Below are 19,874 nucleotides of genomic sequence, written 5' to 3'. Positions count from 1 at the left end.
TGGCGGTCGCCCCATCTCCTACTTTTATGAGGGAACCTTTCCTGTGAAACAAGTTGTGTCAGCCAAACCAATACCTTCTCACGATTGTCTCTCACAAACGTACATTTACAGATTTTGACATTGGTGTTATTTGGTCCAAACAGGAAACATCTGTACTTCTTTGACCGCATGCATTGTTCAGGACTGGCAGACAAGCTCCTGTTGCTTCCAGGTTTTAGGTGATGCATCTGGGTGCAGACTAAACCCTCTCGTGAGGAAGTTCCCGTTTGCCTCTCAATGCATACACTACACACAGACAGGACAGAAATCAGCCGAGTCAAAATTAAACACAGCATTTCAGAACCAAAGATTAGCTGTGTTGATGTGTTCATCTTTGTTCATACACTGCTCTTGGCTTTTCTTGGTCATGACTGTAGTCATGTTCATAGCAGTGGATCCACAACTGATGTAAAACTGCTATATTTATATGTGAACTTTGGTGCAGGGAGTGAGTGAGTGAGTGGTTTACAAAGCTTCACTTTCAGCTTGGAAACAGCCGCTGTTTTATGGCGTGGAGCAGTGAACATATTCATGGTGAGGATGAACGTTCCACAGCAGCAGCTAAATAACCTTGAGCAGAGAGTGAATGAACGGGCATTTTATACATTTGACTATATTAAAATGGAAGAATGTGCAGAAGGATTTTAATAGGAAGACATAAAAGGAAGTGGTGAAGCACAGCAGTGGAGCGAGGACTCATTTGTTCCTCTCACCGTTGGAAGTGAGAGAGTGGATCAGACCACGGTGGCTGATGGGAAACGCGACAGCAGGAATGGGCGAAGTGGAGATGATGTGTGTCATGCTGCTTGATCCATCCCTCCCCACGGGGAGTGGAGTAGTACAGGGATTAACCCCCCACCCTAACCCGCTCACACTCATCAGCCCCAAACACTCTCACCATCTCATTCAGCTCCTCTTCTACAGCTGAGGCCGCCATGACGCACCGAGCGCCGACACGGAGGCGCCATCATCCAAACCGTCCACAGCAGCGGGAGCTAAAGGAAATATGCTAAACACTCTATTTACCACACCCAGGGCAACAGATGCTTAAGGGTGTGTGTGTGTGTGTGTGTCACTGGCATTTCACCTCTTTCACCTAAAAGCAAAGCGTGTCTTCAACATGTATGATTTAAAGGTGCAGTGTGTGACTAAAGCCCAATTTATACTCCTGCGTAAAGTGCTCCAACTTAGCTTAACCTTAACCCTACGTCGCTTACAAACCCCTCGTCGTCGTAGAGTCTGTCAGAGTCTCTGCGTCGTCTCCGGCTGCACAAAATATTTCTTAAATGTCCGTCACTCCGTCAAGGGACAACGGAGACGACGAGGGCTGTGATTGGTCCTCAGGACAGGCCGAGATAACGCTGCTCTGTGCCGTCCACAGAGTCGGAGCTGATCACCGCCGACGACGTCGCTGCTAAACTATAAATACGTCATATCTTAACACACACAAACATGTTTAGACTCTAAATTGATCATTTCTCGCCTCAAATGATCTTAAAACTGTGTTCAGGGACACAGAAAATGTTTATTTCAGGTGAGAAACGGCCACTGTTTCAATGTTATTCAGCAGCAACAACAACAACAACAGTATTTCTCTCTCAGATGCCATTGCTCACTGTAGCCAGAAAGACAATAACCTTGCGTAGCGACCCCTACTGATCGGGCGGGAAATTGCAGTGTGTGCAATTCCCTATGAAGCCTATGAAGGCTGGAGGGGTCTCCGTCTGCGCTCAGTGCTGATATAAAATACATCACTCAGTGTCTCCACAGACACAGAAACAGAACACTGCTCTATTGTGTGGAGCTTATCAAATTCATTAGCGTCGTGTGATTTAACAGACAGTTTTTATATCTAAAAGTTACAAGTTACAAGTATTTTATTATGATAGGATTTGTGTTTCTTGACAGTGAGTAACATGATTAGGTTTGGGCACAAATGATTGTACAATTAAAAAAAAAAATGTAAAAAAGCACTCGCCAACATACAGTCTTAATGATATATATCGTGAGGTGCCACAAGGGGGAACCAGAATCTCTGCGGTCATTTTTAGAGAACGAGAGCACGAGTTTTTAAGCGACTAAAAACACTGGAACACTTTGATAAAACGACTGCAGATCAATCACTGCTGCGATTACTCGTGATTAAATAGAAAATGATGATTTAACAGCTTTCCTAAAATCACCTGCAACAATCCTCTGGTATTCAAACTGTTTGACGGACAAATCACAGACACACTGACGTCACCACTAACCCCTCGTCCTCCTCAAACAATCACAAACTACAGTATGTCACAGTGAAAGATGTCAGATAAGATGGTGATCTGCACCAAACATTTAGATGATTGTGTTTCTTCTGAGTCACTTTGTGTTTTACCACGTGCTGCTGTTTAGTTTCCTTCTGCTTCGTATTGCGATGCCTTTGAGTTCCTGTGAACACGTGTGAGCCACGCTGAGCGTCTGAAAGATGAACTCATCTTCAGCCACAGAAGAACACGCTGTAAGAAAACTCCACGTTTAGAACAGACGGTAAAACCTCGAGCTCATGTCGTCTCACAAACTGTGACAGTCCGACGAAAGAGAGAAAGTTCAGAGACAAAAAGGAAAATAATTATGAAACAATTTCACATTTTAGAGATGAATTACATCATAGGTTTTTGCTTTAGTTTAATGTAAGAAAGCACAAATTAAAAATGTTAATGGCTTCCATTGGTAAGCGTTTCATTTCTTTCTGACATTGGGCTTTTGATCAAATGTGACATTTACTGAAGCAAATCTTTAACGATGGATTTGTTCAGAAATGGTTAAAAAATCCTTTCTAATGACGATTTCAAATGATTACACTTCTAAAGTTCAAGCTTTTATGAGAAGTATTCAACAACTTTAATGAAATATGAAATGTTCACAAAAATATCTCTGAAATTTCACTCTTGACAAGACACGTGTGTGTGTGTGTGTGTGTATGTGTGTTACCAAATACCTGTGATAAGACACTGCAGTGTGAATGCTATGTGCCATAGGGCGTTTGTATCACACACATTCCCTTCCTTTCATGAGCTTCTCACTTCTTTATTCTCCATATTCATGGAAGGAATCGTTCTTTTCCCTCTAACAGCTGTGGGACTTTGCATTGACTTCCCTCTTTTCTCAGATCAATCACTCTGCCCTTCCTCTGTAGAACAAAGACGCCGCGTCTGAAATGGAGATAAAGCAAACAGAACAAATGTACCACCTCCGGAGCACGGCGTCACATATATTGGTAAATCTATGATAAAGTCACTAAAGGAATCCCTCTTCCTTGAAGACTCAGAGATATCGTCCTATGTCGGGCTGAGCAGACAAAGAGAATAAATCAAGCTCAGGAAAATTCACATTTCACTCTCGCTGACAAATTCTAGTCAGTTGGAAGCCGTTTGGGGAGGAAAGTCACAGGTGATTCTAAAAGATGCAAATGTTCTGTGGAGAGGAAACGTCTTCTATAACGAACTACTCCAATTAACAAGCAGCAGCACAGAGGAGGCTGTTTTCTCTGGATCCATCAAAAAGCAGCATTAAAAACTAAGACAATCTGAGTAAAATGATGCATCATTATCTCACTCAACTTCTCACTCCACCTCCATGTATACACGTATACATACTGTATGTATATATGTATATATATATATACTGTATAACTGTACACTTTGGCTGTGGTGGCACCAAAGGTTGAAGGTCCTGAACATTCTGAGATGATTCAGATGATCTCGACTGTTTCTCTTCTTCACTCAGAGTCTGTCCATGTGTGTGATGCTCAGGGTTTGAACTCCATCGTTCAGTCATCATCACAGGGAGGTTATTGAGATGTGATTAAAAAAAGGAGGTAAATCTCGTGGCACTTAGCAAAGATGGAATGAAGACGATGCTATAGTTAATTATGAAGCTGTCCAATTTGTGGATGCCCTGCTGATGAAGGTCTTCCACACTCACCTTCTCTCATGTTTAACACCTCAACTGCTAATTAGAAGCTAATTACAGGCAGCAGCAGGTCCATGCTTCATGGAAAACTTTACTTGTTGTTGTTAGTTTGATACATACTTATTTATATGTTATTATGCTTGTTAAATAAAACTGCTTTCACTATTTTTCACTATTGGAATCTTTTTTTTTTACTGTAGCTATTGAGACAACATCGTAACTTATATACAAAACAAACATCAAACTTACTTCCTTTACTTACTACAAAATATCTGTATTCTGTTCATTCATTCATTCAGAAGAAGAAGAAGAAACTTTCAGCCTTTCTTTGATATTAAGTGATCTGACAGAGAATCAGACTCTGCACCTGCTCTAGACTCAACCTTACAACTTTGACCCATGACAGAAGACGTTGACCGAAGACAGAAGGCGTTTACCAACGACAGAAGATGTTGACCAACCACAGATGTTGACCGACAACAGAAGATGTTGACCAACCTATTATCAACCAGAGTGTGATGATTCTTGTTGTGATGTTGCCGATGTTTTATTTTATTTTATTCAATAACAGTTTTTTCTGTGGTAGCAACAGCTAAAGTGAAGGGGGACCGTACCTATGTTCCCCGATTTGTATGTGACCGGGGAACATAGGACCCTTTCTCTAAACCTAACCCTAACCCTACCCATTTTCAAAAAAGGGTCCTATGTTCCCCTGTCACATACAAAGTGGGGAACATAGGACCTTTTTTGGAAAAACGGGGAACATAGGACCCGGGGAACATAGGTACGACCCCAAGTGAAGGCATCTCAGATGAAAACAGATCAGTTTTTAGTTTTGTTTCATAGGTAATTACCGATTCCCTGGTTTATGAGCAAAATCTATTATTTTCACTCAGAGTAACTCTTCTTTTTTTTTTTTTTCCTGGCTGCATCTTGAACCTTGACTAATTAAAGCGACTGTAACTGACAGTTTTAAATAAATCAGCTTTTCTTATTTTACATCAAGCTGCTTCCTCGTCACCACTTGCTGCTTCTGAGCGCTCGGCGACTGTCACGGCTCAGCTGTCACTCACAATGATTGTATCTCAGTCAGATACACATTCACCAGACTATGAAATAACAATAACACAATTAACTGTTGCCGTTCTAATAGATGGAAATGTAGTGCGGATGACTGTTGTGCAGGTTTATCACAAGACGCCGTTATCACCTGAGATCTCAGTACACGGATAAATCAAATTAAACCAGAGAAAATAATGATTATCCTGCTACAATTAAAGCAGTGAGTGTCATTATTCACCATTATTAAGGATCATTGTCTGAGACTTTGGTGCTGGATCATCTCTTCATTCATCTCTTTTATTTGCTGGTGTGCAGGTGTAACAGTGTAGAGAGAGAACTTTGCATTCAAATGTTAGAGAACATCAACAAAACAAGGGAAAATAAACCCAACACTACAACAAACTGAGCTGTGTTTTTACCGACTGAAGAAACAGGGGGCGCTGTGATGTATTTAAGTGAAATATGATGTGGTGGCAACATGGGATGTTTTATTCTGAAAGGTAAACCGGACGTTTTATTTTCCTACGTCCTCTCTCGCTACAACACCTGAACAGAAACACAATGTAACCGTTCTGCAAACAGTGAATTCACAATAGGTCACAATAACAATCTGAGTCATTTATTGGCAAAAACAAGAACCTTTTATGGAGATAATTCAGAATGGAGCTGACAGCTGTGTTTGCTCAGTGACACAGGTCTGATCTCAGGGTTCTGATCCAGGTTCTGCTCATGAGGTTAAGATGTTTGTCTCCATCACCAAATACATCAATGGACCAGATGTCAGCAGCTTCACAGAAAGGTCTGTCCTCGGCAGGATCTTGTATGTACGTATATTTTTATGCTAATCCTTGTTTCCATGTTTGCACAGTTGAAAGGATTCTCTCGGTACCAGGTCCATTAAAAAGGGTTTTTTATTATTTTAAAAGCAACAGTAAATTCTAAGCCAACAATAGAACATTAGTTTGTCAGAGTTCAGCTGACACCGTGTTAGACTCGTCTGTTAAACATCATGTTAAGTTCATCTGTTTCTTCTCCTCCACAAACATGTGACTCACTGCGAGTCATCACTGACTTTATTTAGCCGTCAGCTCAAGTCGCTGAGAACTTTCTAGAAAAATAAAAACAATCAACTTTCAAAAGTTATTTTATTTTTTTTACTCCATCCCTTTGCTCTCCTTCTGTTCTCTGTGCATTAACAGTGTTAAAGTTATGTTTTGGCAAACACAGTCTCAGGATCATCATCATCATCATCATCATCAGAGCTCTCCATTCACAGCAGTTCATCCCTCAGCTGCTCTCTCCACAGCCACATCACATTAAGGATATAACGTCAAGGGTTTGTTCAACATGAGGAGGTCACATAGCTGAGAATGCTTTAAGGTCAGAGGTCGATGCCATCGAGAGAGAGAAGAACAGAGTCGCTCAGATAGAGATGATGGTTTCACTGCATCAGTCTGATCAACATTGACTCTCTGGTAAAGTTCAAATATTATATGTGTGAGTGTTGATGATGGAGTTTAGATGGTTATTAATTACATGATTCAACACACATCACAGGCAGACTGTTCATGTGTCATCAGTGCTTATTATTCCATATGGACCGAGTGTTACACAACACAACTACACAACTGCAGGCTAAATCACAACATAAATGACCTCACTCTCACTTAGACTTTAAGACGTAGATTGAGACGAGCGTACAGTAGATTTAATCTTTTCAGCAGCTTCACTTTCAGCAGAACCACAAGTGAATCAACCTGAACAATAAAGAAAAGGTAAATAAGACGAACGACTCACACACTTTCATTCACAGAGAAGCTGAGAGTTAATGTGTGAATGTTCAGGGTCAAGTTTGACACTCTGTTAAAGACGCTGTAATAATGGCTGTAAACTCTGCGTCGTCACAGAGTTTCAAACAAAACGTACCAAATAAGCTCCGTCTTAAAAATGATCCGATCCTTTCTTATTAATTCATATCTAATTCTTCGTTATTATGTGTTGCGATTTCCCAGCATGCACCTGGTCAGCAACGACATCGTTCACCATCAGTGGATTGATTAAAAAGTGATAAAGTTGTGTTTAGGTGTAAAGGACGTGTGCGTGGTCTCATGTAACACGTCCTTAACCCTGTGACGACCACGTGTGACGGATGATAATGAGCTTGTAAATGTTTGGTTTGCTTCCTCTCTCTCTCTCTCTCTCTCTCTCTCTCTCTCTCTCTCTCCTCTGCTTAAATCATCCCAATTAGCCCACAAACCCAGACGGTGTCTGTGGGGAAGGCGCCCCCTGCAGGAGGTTCACATTCACTCACAGTGAGCGACCGCCATTGTGTTTCTTTAAAGAAAAAACTACTTTTACCCTGTTATCAAAGTTACACACACACACACACACATATATATATGTATATATACGTGTCTCCTTGTATGTGATTTCTAATCTTAGTGAAACACGTTCACGTCCCACAGATGTTGTTCTGTGAAGTTGAAGCTGCTGTGTATAATGAGGACGTCCTCACTGAGCTCACACAGTCACATGTCATTAAAGCCACAGTACGCTGCTTTGTTCGCCTCTATATGAACCACATTAAAACATCTTCCTTCTTCTAAGTGCAGCGTTTGTTCCTCTCTACAGTGAGAGGACGTCGTTACATTCACGCATCAACTTTACCTTTTATTAACGAACATTTCATCACTTTCACTGAAGGACTTTCATCACTTTCACTCTGTGTCATTTCAACAGGGACAGAAATGTATGACTTTTATTTATTTATTATTTAACTGAATCTCTTTCCAAATGATGTTATGGTAAATATAATTCTAATCATCTGAGAACAACCAGAGAAACAAGACATGAAATAAAGCTTTTCTACATCAATCCATCCTCAAACTTAATGAAACACATTTAATCAATGATTTCTCTTCACTGTGATCACTTCATTTTATTAAATATGGTTCATTGTAATGCGTCCACTTGTATTATGTTATTAATCGTTCTTGATATATCATGTTTTATGTTAGATTGCCTATCTATCTATCTATCTATCTATCTATCTATCTATCTATCTATCTATCTATCTATCTATCTATCTATCTATCTAACTAGAACCATATAAGGTTCTTCAGCTTGTCCTCACAGGAGAACCCTTTTTGGCTCCAGGTAGAACTTTTTGGAGGGTTCCAGGTGGAACTCTTTTAAAACCCTTTATCCAGGAAAGGGCTTTTAAAGGGTTCTCTGGACCAAAATGGTTCTTACTGGAACCATTAGTGTTACCAAGAACCCTTGAAAAACCCTTTATTCGGGAAAGAGTTTTTCAGAAGCAAATGGTTCCAGGTAGAACCTCAGCCCTTGTAGAAGAACCTTTTTGGAACCCTTATTTCTAAGAGTGCATCTATCTATCCGTCTTTCCGTCTTTCCATCTATCTATCTATCTATCTATCTATCTATCTATCTATCTATCTATCTATCTATCTATCTATCTATCTATCTATCTATCTATCTATCGTTTCTATTGTCATTGTATTTATTCTACTATAAGCTACAGACAGCTAAATGCTTAAGCTGTTAGCTTAAAACAGTATTGTGTTTAGTTCAGATAGCCACTTTTTAAGGTAGAATTAAAATGTTTCCATTGTCTTTAAGAAGTTGTTTTAATATATTTAATATTTAATATTAATATTTATTCTTTAGCACTGAATGATTCAAAATGGCCTGAAATTAAAAAGGCGGATAATTTGTCACTAAATGCTCATCGAGCTGTTTTAGTGAAAACCAGGAAGTGAGTATGTAGATCGTCAACAGAGCTCTGGTAACATCACGTTTCACATGGTCGAGGCTGAAAATGTTGTTGGTCTTTAGAGCAAAATACAATGATGTTAAGTCGCCTTTGTTTAACTGTATGAGTCGAGTGAATGTGAAGAATCACAAAGAGAGAGTTTGTATCTCAGTGTTCAGACTCTGACCTGATGATGAAGAACGTCTTCGTGTAAAAGCAGCGTCTGTTTTCTGTCTCAGATCAAAGAACAGAGTTAATCACAGTCTGTTTTCAGATGAATCTAAAGGTTTTTGTTGTTCTGGATCTTTTTGTGCATGAGACACAAACTCTATAACAGACAATAACAAACAAACAGCACATTTCAGGTGATTTATTATGACTTTTCTGTTTGACTTACATGACCAAATACTGTGTTTTTGTAATTATTCTATCCTTATATTTATTTTATTATCTTATTATTTCATTCACCTGAGAAAGAAAGTTCTGTTTTTTCTAAATTAACAAGATAATTATAACGAAAAAATAAACAGTAACACTAATTGTGATTTAAGTGTTTATAAGAAAATGTCTTGTACTTTTTTAATTAACAATGTTTTTTTCTGTTTTTCCAAATTAAGACAAAAAAAAGAGTTCATTTAAAAAATGTTTTTACCAACATTTTTTTCATAGGAAATTATTTCCCGCTTGTTTGAAAGTCACTCGTTATTTAGTTTTCATTTAAATAAATGTTGTTTTTCTGAATAACCTGATAATTCAAATCTTTAATTCCCTTCTCGAGAGTTCAGTTCATCAAAATCATTTATTATTAGCAAACAATTATATCAAAGTAATGTCTGAAAAGAGCTTTTCTTGACTGTGACAAACAAACTGACTTTAAATGAATGGTAAAGAAAAAGCCTGTTACATACGTGGCTAAACTGTTGCTTTGCTGGTGTTTGTGAGTCTGTTAAAGCTGTGAAATCACGTCTCTGTTTGTCCTGATGTTCTCAGGATAATAAGATATAATAAGATATAATAAGTTATCAGCGTGAAGCTGCAGCCTGAGCACGCGACGCTCTGCACATGGATAATAAAGCAGCACATTTCTCACACTATGGATCCAATTAGAGGCGCGGTGTGGTTAGACGGAGAGAAATATTAAAGGTGATAATATCTGTGTGTGTGTGTGTGTGTGTGTGTGTGTGTGTGTGTGTGTGTGTGTGTGTGTGTGTGTGTGTGTGTGTGTGTGTGTGTGTGTGTGTGTGTGTGTGTGTCTCCACAGTAAAGTACATATCCTGGCTCTAAGACACAGGAAATTAAACGTGTTTTCATTCTCCTGATAGTTCCTGCAGCAGATCAGATCACCACGGTGAAGTCACCTCGCTCACTGATGGAAAGCCCTCGGGTGTCACACTGTCCCTCAGAGGCCACCGTAACGGCCTCTCTGCCACATGTCTTTCCTGCCAATAATCACGCCATTAAAATGAATGATTCTGCCCAGACCTTGTACTGTACATAATCATCAATTAGCCGGCGGCGTCGAGACGGCACCTCTGTTAACCTCAGAGAGTCTGATGGAGCCTCATTATGGAGAGAGTGACTCACACACAATTAAAACATCAGCCACATGTTCACGACTTTTACTGCAGAGACATGAGATTAAGACGTGAGCAGCAGTCGAACCACGACACAAAACAAAGCAACAGTCACACATGTGGACGTCGTGGTTCAGAGGTTTAAGGAGAAGATTTATCTGGCTTTGACTCACGGACACATGTTTGAACAGTCATCTGATGCATCATAGTGTTTTTAGCTAAAGCTAATTCACAACACTTGTCTCTAGTAGGGCTTTTGAATAAAATAAAAATACAGGTTGACATTATTAAAAAAGATTAAAAAAATGCAATAAAATAGAGTAAAGGGAGAGTAGTATACACTATACACACAGTATACACAGTAGTATACACAAGAGAACACAATATTGCTCCTGAATTAGCCAAAATGTGGTGTTTCTTTTGAAGGTGGCTAATGTTGGAATTGTTTTCAGGTGATCTGACAGAGAATTCCATAATTGTGCCACTTTCACTGAGAAGGAAAGTGATGCTACAATTGCCTTTTAACGCTGCTCAGGTGGTAGATCTATGACTTTGCTGTTGTGTTGTTGTTTTGCAAAGTGGTGGAGGAGCGATGTTATTTAGGCATTTGAAGACCAGTTTAACAATGTGCAGGGCTATGAAATGAGTCAAATTTTAAATCTTATGTTTGGTTAAAATTTGACAGTGATGGTACCTTATTCTCTTCTTGTCAAGGACTTTCAAAGTTGGGTTATGTAGACACTCTATAGCCTTAACTGATGACTGGTGAGCTTGAGATCATGTGGTTAAGCCATAAGAAATATGTGGAAGAATTATAGAGTTCATAAAAATGAAAGCACAGTCATAAGTCATTGGAGGTTGTAGGTCTTTGGAGCAATCTTCTTCACATTCATGAAAATAGTGCGTCTTCTCTGCCTGAAATGACGCGATATACGTCTTCACCGACTCCAGTGCATCAGCGGATATTTTGCCAAAAATGGCCAATACAGAGAATGTAATAAACAAAGATCAGATCAAGTAGCAATGTGCTAACATGTTGCTCCATAGTGAGTCAAAATTGGCGCTTTTCTACCAGAAGATATAAACACATTGATGAAACGTCAATCGGGCCAATTTTGGTTGGTTTGCTGATGTGAAAGTGAACCACACTGGAGTCATATGTTACATAATAACACTTGTATTGTCTGGTGCAGATCAAATAATCCAACTAGTGGTGTTAAAGCGCCCTTAGTGTTAGAATAGAACAGAAGGTGAAGGACGTCATTATGAGTCACTAACACTCTGTGACCTGAGCTTCTGCATCAGTGATGGTTTAAACCTCAGTGTCACAGACTCTCTGATATAAATCATGTCTGTCTGTGACACTGAGACAGTTAAAAAACGCTGATTCAGCTTCACTTTCATTATGGCACAAACGAGAGAGAGAGACAGAGAGAGAGAGAGAGAGAGAGAGACAGAGAGAGACAGAGAGTTCAAATCAATCACTTATGTCTTGTTTTAAAGACTTTAAAAGCTCCGCCTCCCTTTCATGTCGTTGACTTTGGTCACTTCCTGATTACTGTTCAGATCTAAACTCCACACTGACCATAAAGAACAAAGATCTGGTCTTAAACAGCAGCGACAGAGACTTGGACAAAGCTCACAGACACAGTGACATCACTTTAAACCTGGTTCTAAACAGAGTGACATGTTAAAGTGTTTCTATAGTTGTATGAAGGTTACAGCACTAACCCAGGTTTGCCTTAAACCACATGAGATCTGTGCTAAACGTCATAGGTTTGAAGTGAGTAAACGCAGGTTAGACCAGGACAGAAAACACTGAGGCACTGTTGTCTGTAACCATGACAACAACAGACCTCTAATCCTGGGAAAGAGCTTCATTCACAGACTGAGATAATCAAGTGTGTAGTGTTATTATTGTTATTGTAACCATGACGATAACAGTTTAGACCTGAGACTGGTGCTGTAAGGGTTCTTCTACAAGGACTGAGGTTCTACCTGGAACCATTTGCTTCTGAAGAACCCTTTCTTTGGGAAGGGTTCTTGGTAACACTAATGGTTCCAGTAAGAACCATTATGATCCAGAGAACCCTTTAAAACCCCTTTCCTGAATAAAGGGTTTTAAAGGGGTTCTTGGTGGAACCCTCCAAAAGGGTTCTGCTATGAGGACAAGCTGAAGAACCTTCTATGGTTCTACTGAGGACTTTTATTTCTAAGAGTTTATGTCATGATACTTTACATCTGTGTCCACTGACCCTGATTCTCTGTGTTTTCTTTGTGTTTTTTGTGTTTTCTCTGTGTTTTCTCTGTGTTTTCTTTGTGTTTTCTTTGTGTTTTCTTTGTGTTTTCTCTGTGTTTTTTGTTTTCTCTGTGTTTTCTTTGTGTTTTCTCTGTGTTTTCTCTGTTTTCTCTGTGTTTTCTCTGTGTTTTCTCTGTGTTTTCTTTGTGTTTTCTCTGTGTTTTCTTTGTGTTTTCTCTGTGTTTTTTGTGTTTTCTTTGTGTTTTCTCTGTGTTTTCTTTGTGTTTTCTCTGTGTTTTCTTTGTGTTTTCTCTGTGTTTTTTGTGTTTTCTCTGTGTTTTCTCTGTGTTTTTTGTGTTTTCTCTGTGTTTTCTTAGTGTTTTCTCTGTTTTCTCTGTGTTTTCTTTGTGTTTTCTTTGTGTTTTCTCTGTGTTTTCTTTGTGTTTTCTTTGTGTTTTCTCTGTGTTTTTTGTGTTTTCTTTGTGTTTTCTCTGTTTTTTGTGTTTTCTTTGTGTTTTCTCTGTGTTTTCTGTGGTTTCTCTGTGTTTTCTTTATGTTTTCATTGTTTTTTCATTTTTTTCTGTTTTCTCTGTGTTTTTTTAGTTTTCTCTGTGTTTTGTGTGTTTTCTTTGTGTTTTTACGTGACTAAACGTACAGTAATTGTCTCATAAGTAAATCCTCTATTTCTGAGGTTTGCTGGTGACGTCTTCATTAATCTCACATTCACACTCTGTGCACAGTCTTTGTAAAAGTGTAATTATTATTACACACATCGTTGGTTATGTTTACATCTGAAAATCAGTTCATCAGTTATAATAAAAACCTGATCCAAGAGAAGAAGAAACCAGCAGCAACAAAGAGAATCACTGATTTAAAAACACGGACGTTCTTCTGTCGACACTGAGTTAAATGTTAAAAACACATGTTCATTTTCTTCAAAGCTCCACAAACTGATAATTAGACAGAAAATGATCTCAAACCTGAAGTGAACTCAGAGTCGACACGAGGTGAAACCTTCAGTTTTTATGGTTCAACAGTTTAGAATTCAACACAAAACCAAAGAGTTTCTACCACAACAACACACAGAAGGCAAAACGTCAGCTGTTTTTACCACAACAACAACAACAACAACAACAACAACACATACACACATAAGTCATATGAAGATAGAATATAAAGATGATTTCACTCATATTTTAAATGTAAATGTGCTGAAAGAGAAACTGTAGAAGAGTTTGTTTGTTTCAGGTGAATGAGTGAAAACATGAGTGTCCACACACACACACGCACGCACGCACACACACACACACGCACGCACGCACGCACGCACACACACACAGGTCTGGTTATAAACAGCAGTGCACAGGTTAATAACACGACACCAGCGCGAGTTTTAAACCTCCAAAAACACAGAACTCTGCGTAAAACCTGCGTAAAACCTGCGTAAAACCAGGCAAAACACAGAGAAACATTGAGATCAAACCACAGACTGAACAGGATTAACATGACGTTTAAAAAGTCCTTTGTCAACGTCAGAGTTGTGTTAAAATAACAACAACAACAGTTAAACAACAACAACAACAACAAAGGTTCAGGTAAAGCTGGACTCACCTGCGTCACTAACGCTCAGAGAAAAATCCAAATCCTCCTCAAGTTCTTTAAAATCCTTTAAAATCCTTCAGCAGAAAAGTTTGCTGCAGATCGAGTTAGCATCGACCGCGCTAACAGCAGCAGGTGTCCGGGGAGCAGAGGCTGCAGGTGACCCGGATTTACCCCGCACCAGCGGGGGGGGCGAGGATCGAGGAGTCCGCGGGGCCGGAACCACCAAACCGATCCACTCTGACTCCAAGAAGCCGTGAAAAAGTGTCCAAAAGCGGCTTCAGTCTGATCAGCTGACCGCAGGGTTTACCCCGGGAGAGAGGGCGCTGAGGCCGGGGAGAGGTGGAGCAGGGGCGCGGCTCAGGTGGAGCTGTGATCCACGACAGGAACAAAGTCTTATCCATCCATCAATAATCTTTACCAGTTATTCAATGATGTATGTACATCATAAAATAATAATAATAATAAAAAAAAAAATTATTATAACAATAATAATAAAATGCTGTGTGTGACGTCAGCAGAGTCTGGACAAAGTGAATAAACGCAGGAAGAGTTGAAATGCGCTCATGTCACTTTTATTATGGACATAAATAAATATAATATTTGAACATAAATTATATGAAAAAATCAATCAATCATTAAGAAATAAAGAAATAGTTGAGTTTCCTCATTATAGTCACTGTCTCTGCTCCAGGACTTTATTTATTTAATCATTTCAGTTTCATGTTTTAATAGAGTTTATGATTATGGGATGTACACACACACACACACACACACACACACACACACACATACACACAGACTGACTCACAGACACACACACACACACACACACACAGACAGCTCAGGTATCATCAGAGCTGATAAATCATGAACAGTGACACAAACAGACAGTAGATGAAATGACATCATCACCTGGAGGAATCTGCTGAGCCTCATCGTCACGACAACCAACTGATGTTCACATAAAAAGAAGAAGAAGAAAAAGAGGGAAAGAAAGAATGGAGAGAATAAATGTATAATATGTGAGAAAAGAGCAATAAACTGCTGTGGCTGAGTTTCCTGCAGAGAGAAGGAAATAAACCTGAGGACAGAGAAACTCAATCGTCTTCTTTATGACATAAAAAACTACAACTGGGTTATTTTACACACTTTAACACAAAAAATAACTTCATATAAATTATTCAGATAGGTGATGTGAGGGGGGGGGGGTCATTTGCATATAGATAAAAGACAGTTTAATATCATAAATGACCTTTTTATATGACAATCTGCAAGATTTGGTTTTTATAATCTCTGTGTGTGTGTGTGTGTGTGTGTGTGTGTGTGTGTGTGTGGGGGGGGGGGGGGGTGAACAGAGATATCACATGGGAAAAGGCTCCACATTCGTTTTGCTGCCTCGCCTTTAATTAATAGATTATGCACACACACACACACACACACACACACACACACACACACACACACAGCTGAAGGCCAAGTTCACCCTGAATTCACTGTGAATGAATGTTTCAACAGGAAGTCATGGTCGTCATGGTACACAGGTTTATACATATATGTATATATATATACGTATATATGTGTGTGTGTGTGTGTGTGTGTGTGTGTGTGTGTGTATATATGTATATACATAATGTTAAAATGATAACATTCAGCTTGAGCTCACATATCCTTTAGAATTTCAAAATAAAAGTACTTGTTTTCTGATCTGTGATTGGACAGATTATTGTGATGATGATGATCAGTGAGAACATTCAAACATGTGTGTGTGTGTTACAGAGTTACAGAGTGTGTCTTTAATGACTTGGACCATGTCCAGCTGCAGCTCTGTTGCTAAGCAACAGTGTTCATGTACAACATGAGAATGTTATGTGTTGATCAGCGTTGAGTCGTCATGTTTTTTCAGAAATGTTCAGACTCAAAACTGCTTAGATTTCACAAAAATCTCTTCACTTTGTCTCTAAAGTCTGATTCAGAGAATAAAGATCGACGAGTTCAGACAAATCAAAGAAGGAAGTGAGTAAAAAAACAACAGGAAAACAGATGAAAATGAAGAGAAATAAAGATTCTGACGCTGAGGAACAAAGATGAAGTGAAACAGAGAGGAAATAATCTGATGTGGGCGGAGCTAACAATCAACACACAGGGACAGGAAGTGATGCCATCTGTAACGAGAGGAGTTTCACAATAAAACAGGAAACATGAGACATTAAGAGGAAGATTATACAGAGAAATCAGTTTATTATTATTATTCTAAAAAGACAGTTTATTATGATGTCATTGTGTTACAGGGTCATTTTAAATGATGCTTGACTTCACATTTATGTTTTCTGAAATAAAAGAAATGAAATAAAAACCGTGTTAACACACGTATCAATAAAAGTGAAGTAGAAACAGACGAAAATATCAGCTGTGCGTGGGTAACCGTGAGAAACCATGGGTAACCGTGGGTAACCGTGGGTAACCGTGAGAAACCGTGGGTAACCGTGAGTAAGCGTGGGTAACCGTGGGTAACCGTGGGTAACCGTGAGTAACCTGGTATAAAAACGGCAGCTCTTTACGACCTGCACTTATATTTGACAGCAGATCACCTGTAATGACGTTTACTGACCACAGGTCGTTATTATGACGGATGACAAAGACTAAAAAGAGCAGACTTTAAACACTGTGAGGATCATTAATGACAGAAGGTGGCGCTGTGATCACATGATCTCCTCGTGTTTGCATCACAACACAAACATCTGATTAATGACAATAAAGATCCTTTTATTTCTTTCTTCATCATCATGTCTGAAGAAGAAGAAGAAGCTGATGTTTGACGTGTGTCTTTAACACAGTGTCTTTAACACAGTGTCTTTAACACAGTGTCTTTAACACAGTGTCTTTCAGAGGGGGCGTGGCCTGTCATAGCGTCCTCTGTGCGATGTTCACCTCGATGATCGACGTAAAAGTGGTAAAATCTCTGATGTCGTCTGTGACTTCCTGTGTTTTCTCCTCAGGGAGGAAAAGAAATGCAGATAAAACAGAGATTATAAAAAAAAAGATAAGATGAGAAATCCTCTTTTTTGATTTGTACGTCCAGAGGCGACGATTGAGACGAACGAACCATGTCTTACATTACCAGGTAATAAAAGTTTTACCTCACACACACACACACACACACACACACACACACACACACACACAGTTTAACAGAGAGTAAAAAGGGAAAAAGAAGACAATGATATTTTCTCATCTGTGTCAAATCCTGTTAGTAATGAGACGAGAAAAGACGGTGAAGATGGAAGAGTCCAGTGACATCATGGTGCACTGAACAGTGATGATGATGATGATGATGATGATGATGATGATGATGATGATGATGATGATGATGATGATCACTGAACTCCACCTCCTCTTTCATCGAGTTCTGTTTTAATAACTCACGTGTGATGAGTTCAGTCCTTTAATCCAGTTTATTATCAAGCAAACATTTAAAAAACATATTTTTCTTTAGTTTTAATGACGTAATGTCGTTATTTGATGATTTTGATGATTGACAGCTGAGACTGACTCAGTGTTGCAGCTGGATTCAGATGTAAATTATATAAATTATACATTTATAAATTATACATATATAAATTATACATATAGGGCTCAATGACAAATAAAGCTTCTGAAAAAGTACTGTCAATACAGATGTGATGCATATTTTTGAGTCCAGAACAATGTGTTTGAACATTTCTCATATATTGAATAACTATTCTCTGTTTTAACTCATTTTTTAACAGTATTTTTAACTTCATAACAAAAAAATCTCAGGTGGCACAACCAAATATTTATAAATCCCTTAAGGTGTCTACATTAGATAAACATGATTATTTTTATCATTGTTTTTTACAATAATTAAAGGTTTTTGTTCTCTGAAGGTCAGGTTTTAAGCTTCCTTAACATCTAACGTTACATTTAAAGACAGGAAAATAATCACACAAATACACACATTCATATATTCAGTATAATAACTACACACATTACATTTATAAACTATTTGGTCACTTTAACTTTAACTAATTTATTGGTTTAAATTGGTTGCACCACCTGACGAATAATATTTACGTCATACATTGACCCATATACACATATATACATATATATATATATATGTGTGTGTGTGTGTGTGTGTGTGTATAATAGGATATAACCTTACGGCGTACGTACGACATAATGAAGCATTAATGATCTGAATCAGTGATTAGACGTTGTTACATTGTCACGTTGTTATTGAGTTCACGCTACATTAGTGACATGATGAACTGATGAACACAGTCCAGATGTTTGTGTTAACACTCACACAACAACAGCTTGTGCGACAGATTCACAGTAAATCTTCTCTCTTTTCATTAACGTTCACTTTCTTTGAGGAAAACTCTGAAACAGAAACGGGAGTTTTTCTAATCAACACAGAAAGTTAGAAATAAAAGTGTAAGAGTTAACAAGAGTTAATATGTTTACATGAATAATAACTCCTTCATATTCATGTGAGGTTTGATCAGAGTTGTTGTTTTTCTCTTTTTAAATATATATCTGCTTTTATTATGATTATTATGATGATTATTATCATTAATGTAACTCGTGACTAAAACATAGACTTCATAATCAGAGTCTTGTTCAGCACCAGCTGCTTCTGCTGCTTCTGTGATGACGACGACTTCAGGAAATACAATAAAAATCTTCATTTTCATCTTCATAAACTAACAAGTGACTCGAGCCTGAAGAACCAGTTTGGTTTGATGGTTTCTTCTCTGCTGTGATTCCACTGCGTCTCTGATGAAGAACGTGAAGACGTCGTTGAGCAGATGTTCACTGAGTCGTTATCAAGCAAATCTTTGTCTTTTTCTTCTTCTCACATTCACGTCACACGTGTTTGTTGTGAGAAAAAGCATCAGAGAGGATTCAGACGTTCCCTCAGGGAGACGTTTCCTTCTGACTCTCACTGATAATGTTTGTCTACAATAAAATATTCTAATCTTCAAGCCGTCAGTTTTCTGTCTGTGTGTGTTTTATGAGCTCGAAGTGTTTCTGCAAGACAATTTACATCATGGAGAGAAGTGGGATAAAAGCAGCATTTAGTGTTTGTGTGGAAGAGAATCTGAACGTTGTCATGGATCAGAGTCGTCCTCGCTTTATTTCCTCTTTCTCAATAAAAGCTCATGGTTCATGTTACAGCAGCGTGAGCAGAGCTTTGGTTCATGTTTTTCTCTGCGTCACAAACACACTTTTCTTCCTTCATAAACATATAATTCAGTTGTGTTAGAATCACAGAGTATCTCACCTCACAATACACAATAATATCACGATACAACGATTGTGATCATCGATATGTTGCAAGAGAATCATGAAGAAAACTAAACATCTGTGAAAAGATTTCTCAAGAAAGAACAACGATAGATCAACAAATCCATACGTTGACTCCGCCCTGATCCCTACAGTCAGATTGTAAAATCTTTTTTACATCAATATTATTTTTCTCCCATTTCTGGCAAATGAAAATCATTTCACCTCCATTGGACACGGTGCACCTTCTTTAAATGAGCGAACAGTTACGGCGCAATTACCCAGAATGCCTGTGAGCCGTTTGATGAAAGTAAAAGAATGAAAT

This window comes from Microchirus variegatus (genome assembly GCF_963457635.1).
Source record: "Microchirus variegatus genome assembly, chromosome: 15".
In the NCBI taxonomy this organism is placed as follows: domain Eukaryota; kingdom Metazoa; phylum Chordata; class Actinopteri; order Pleuronectiformes; family Soleidae; genus Microchirus; species Microchirus variegatus.
This window is presented reverse-complemented; position numbering follows the sequence as displayed.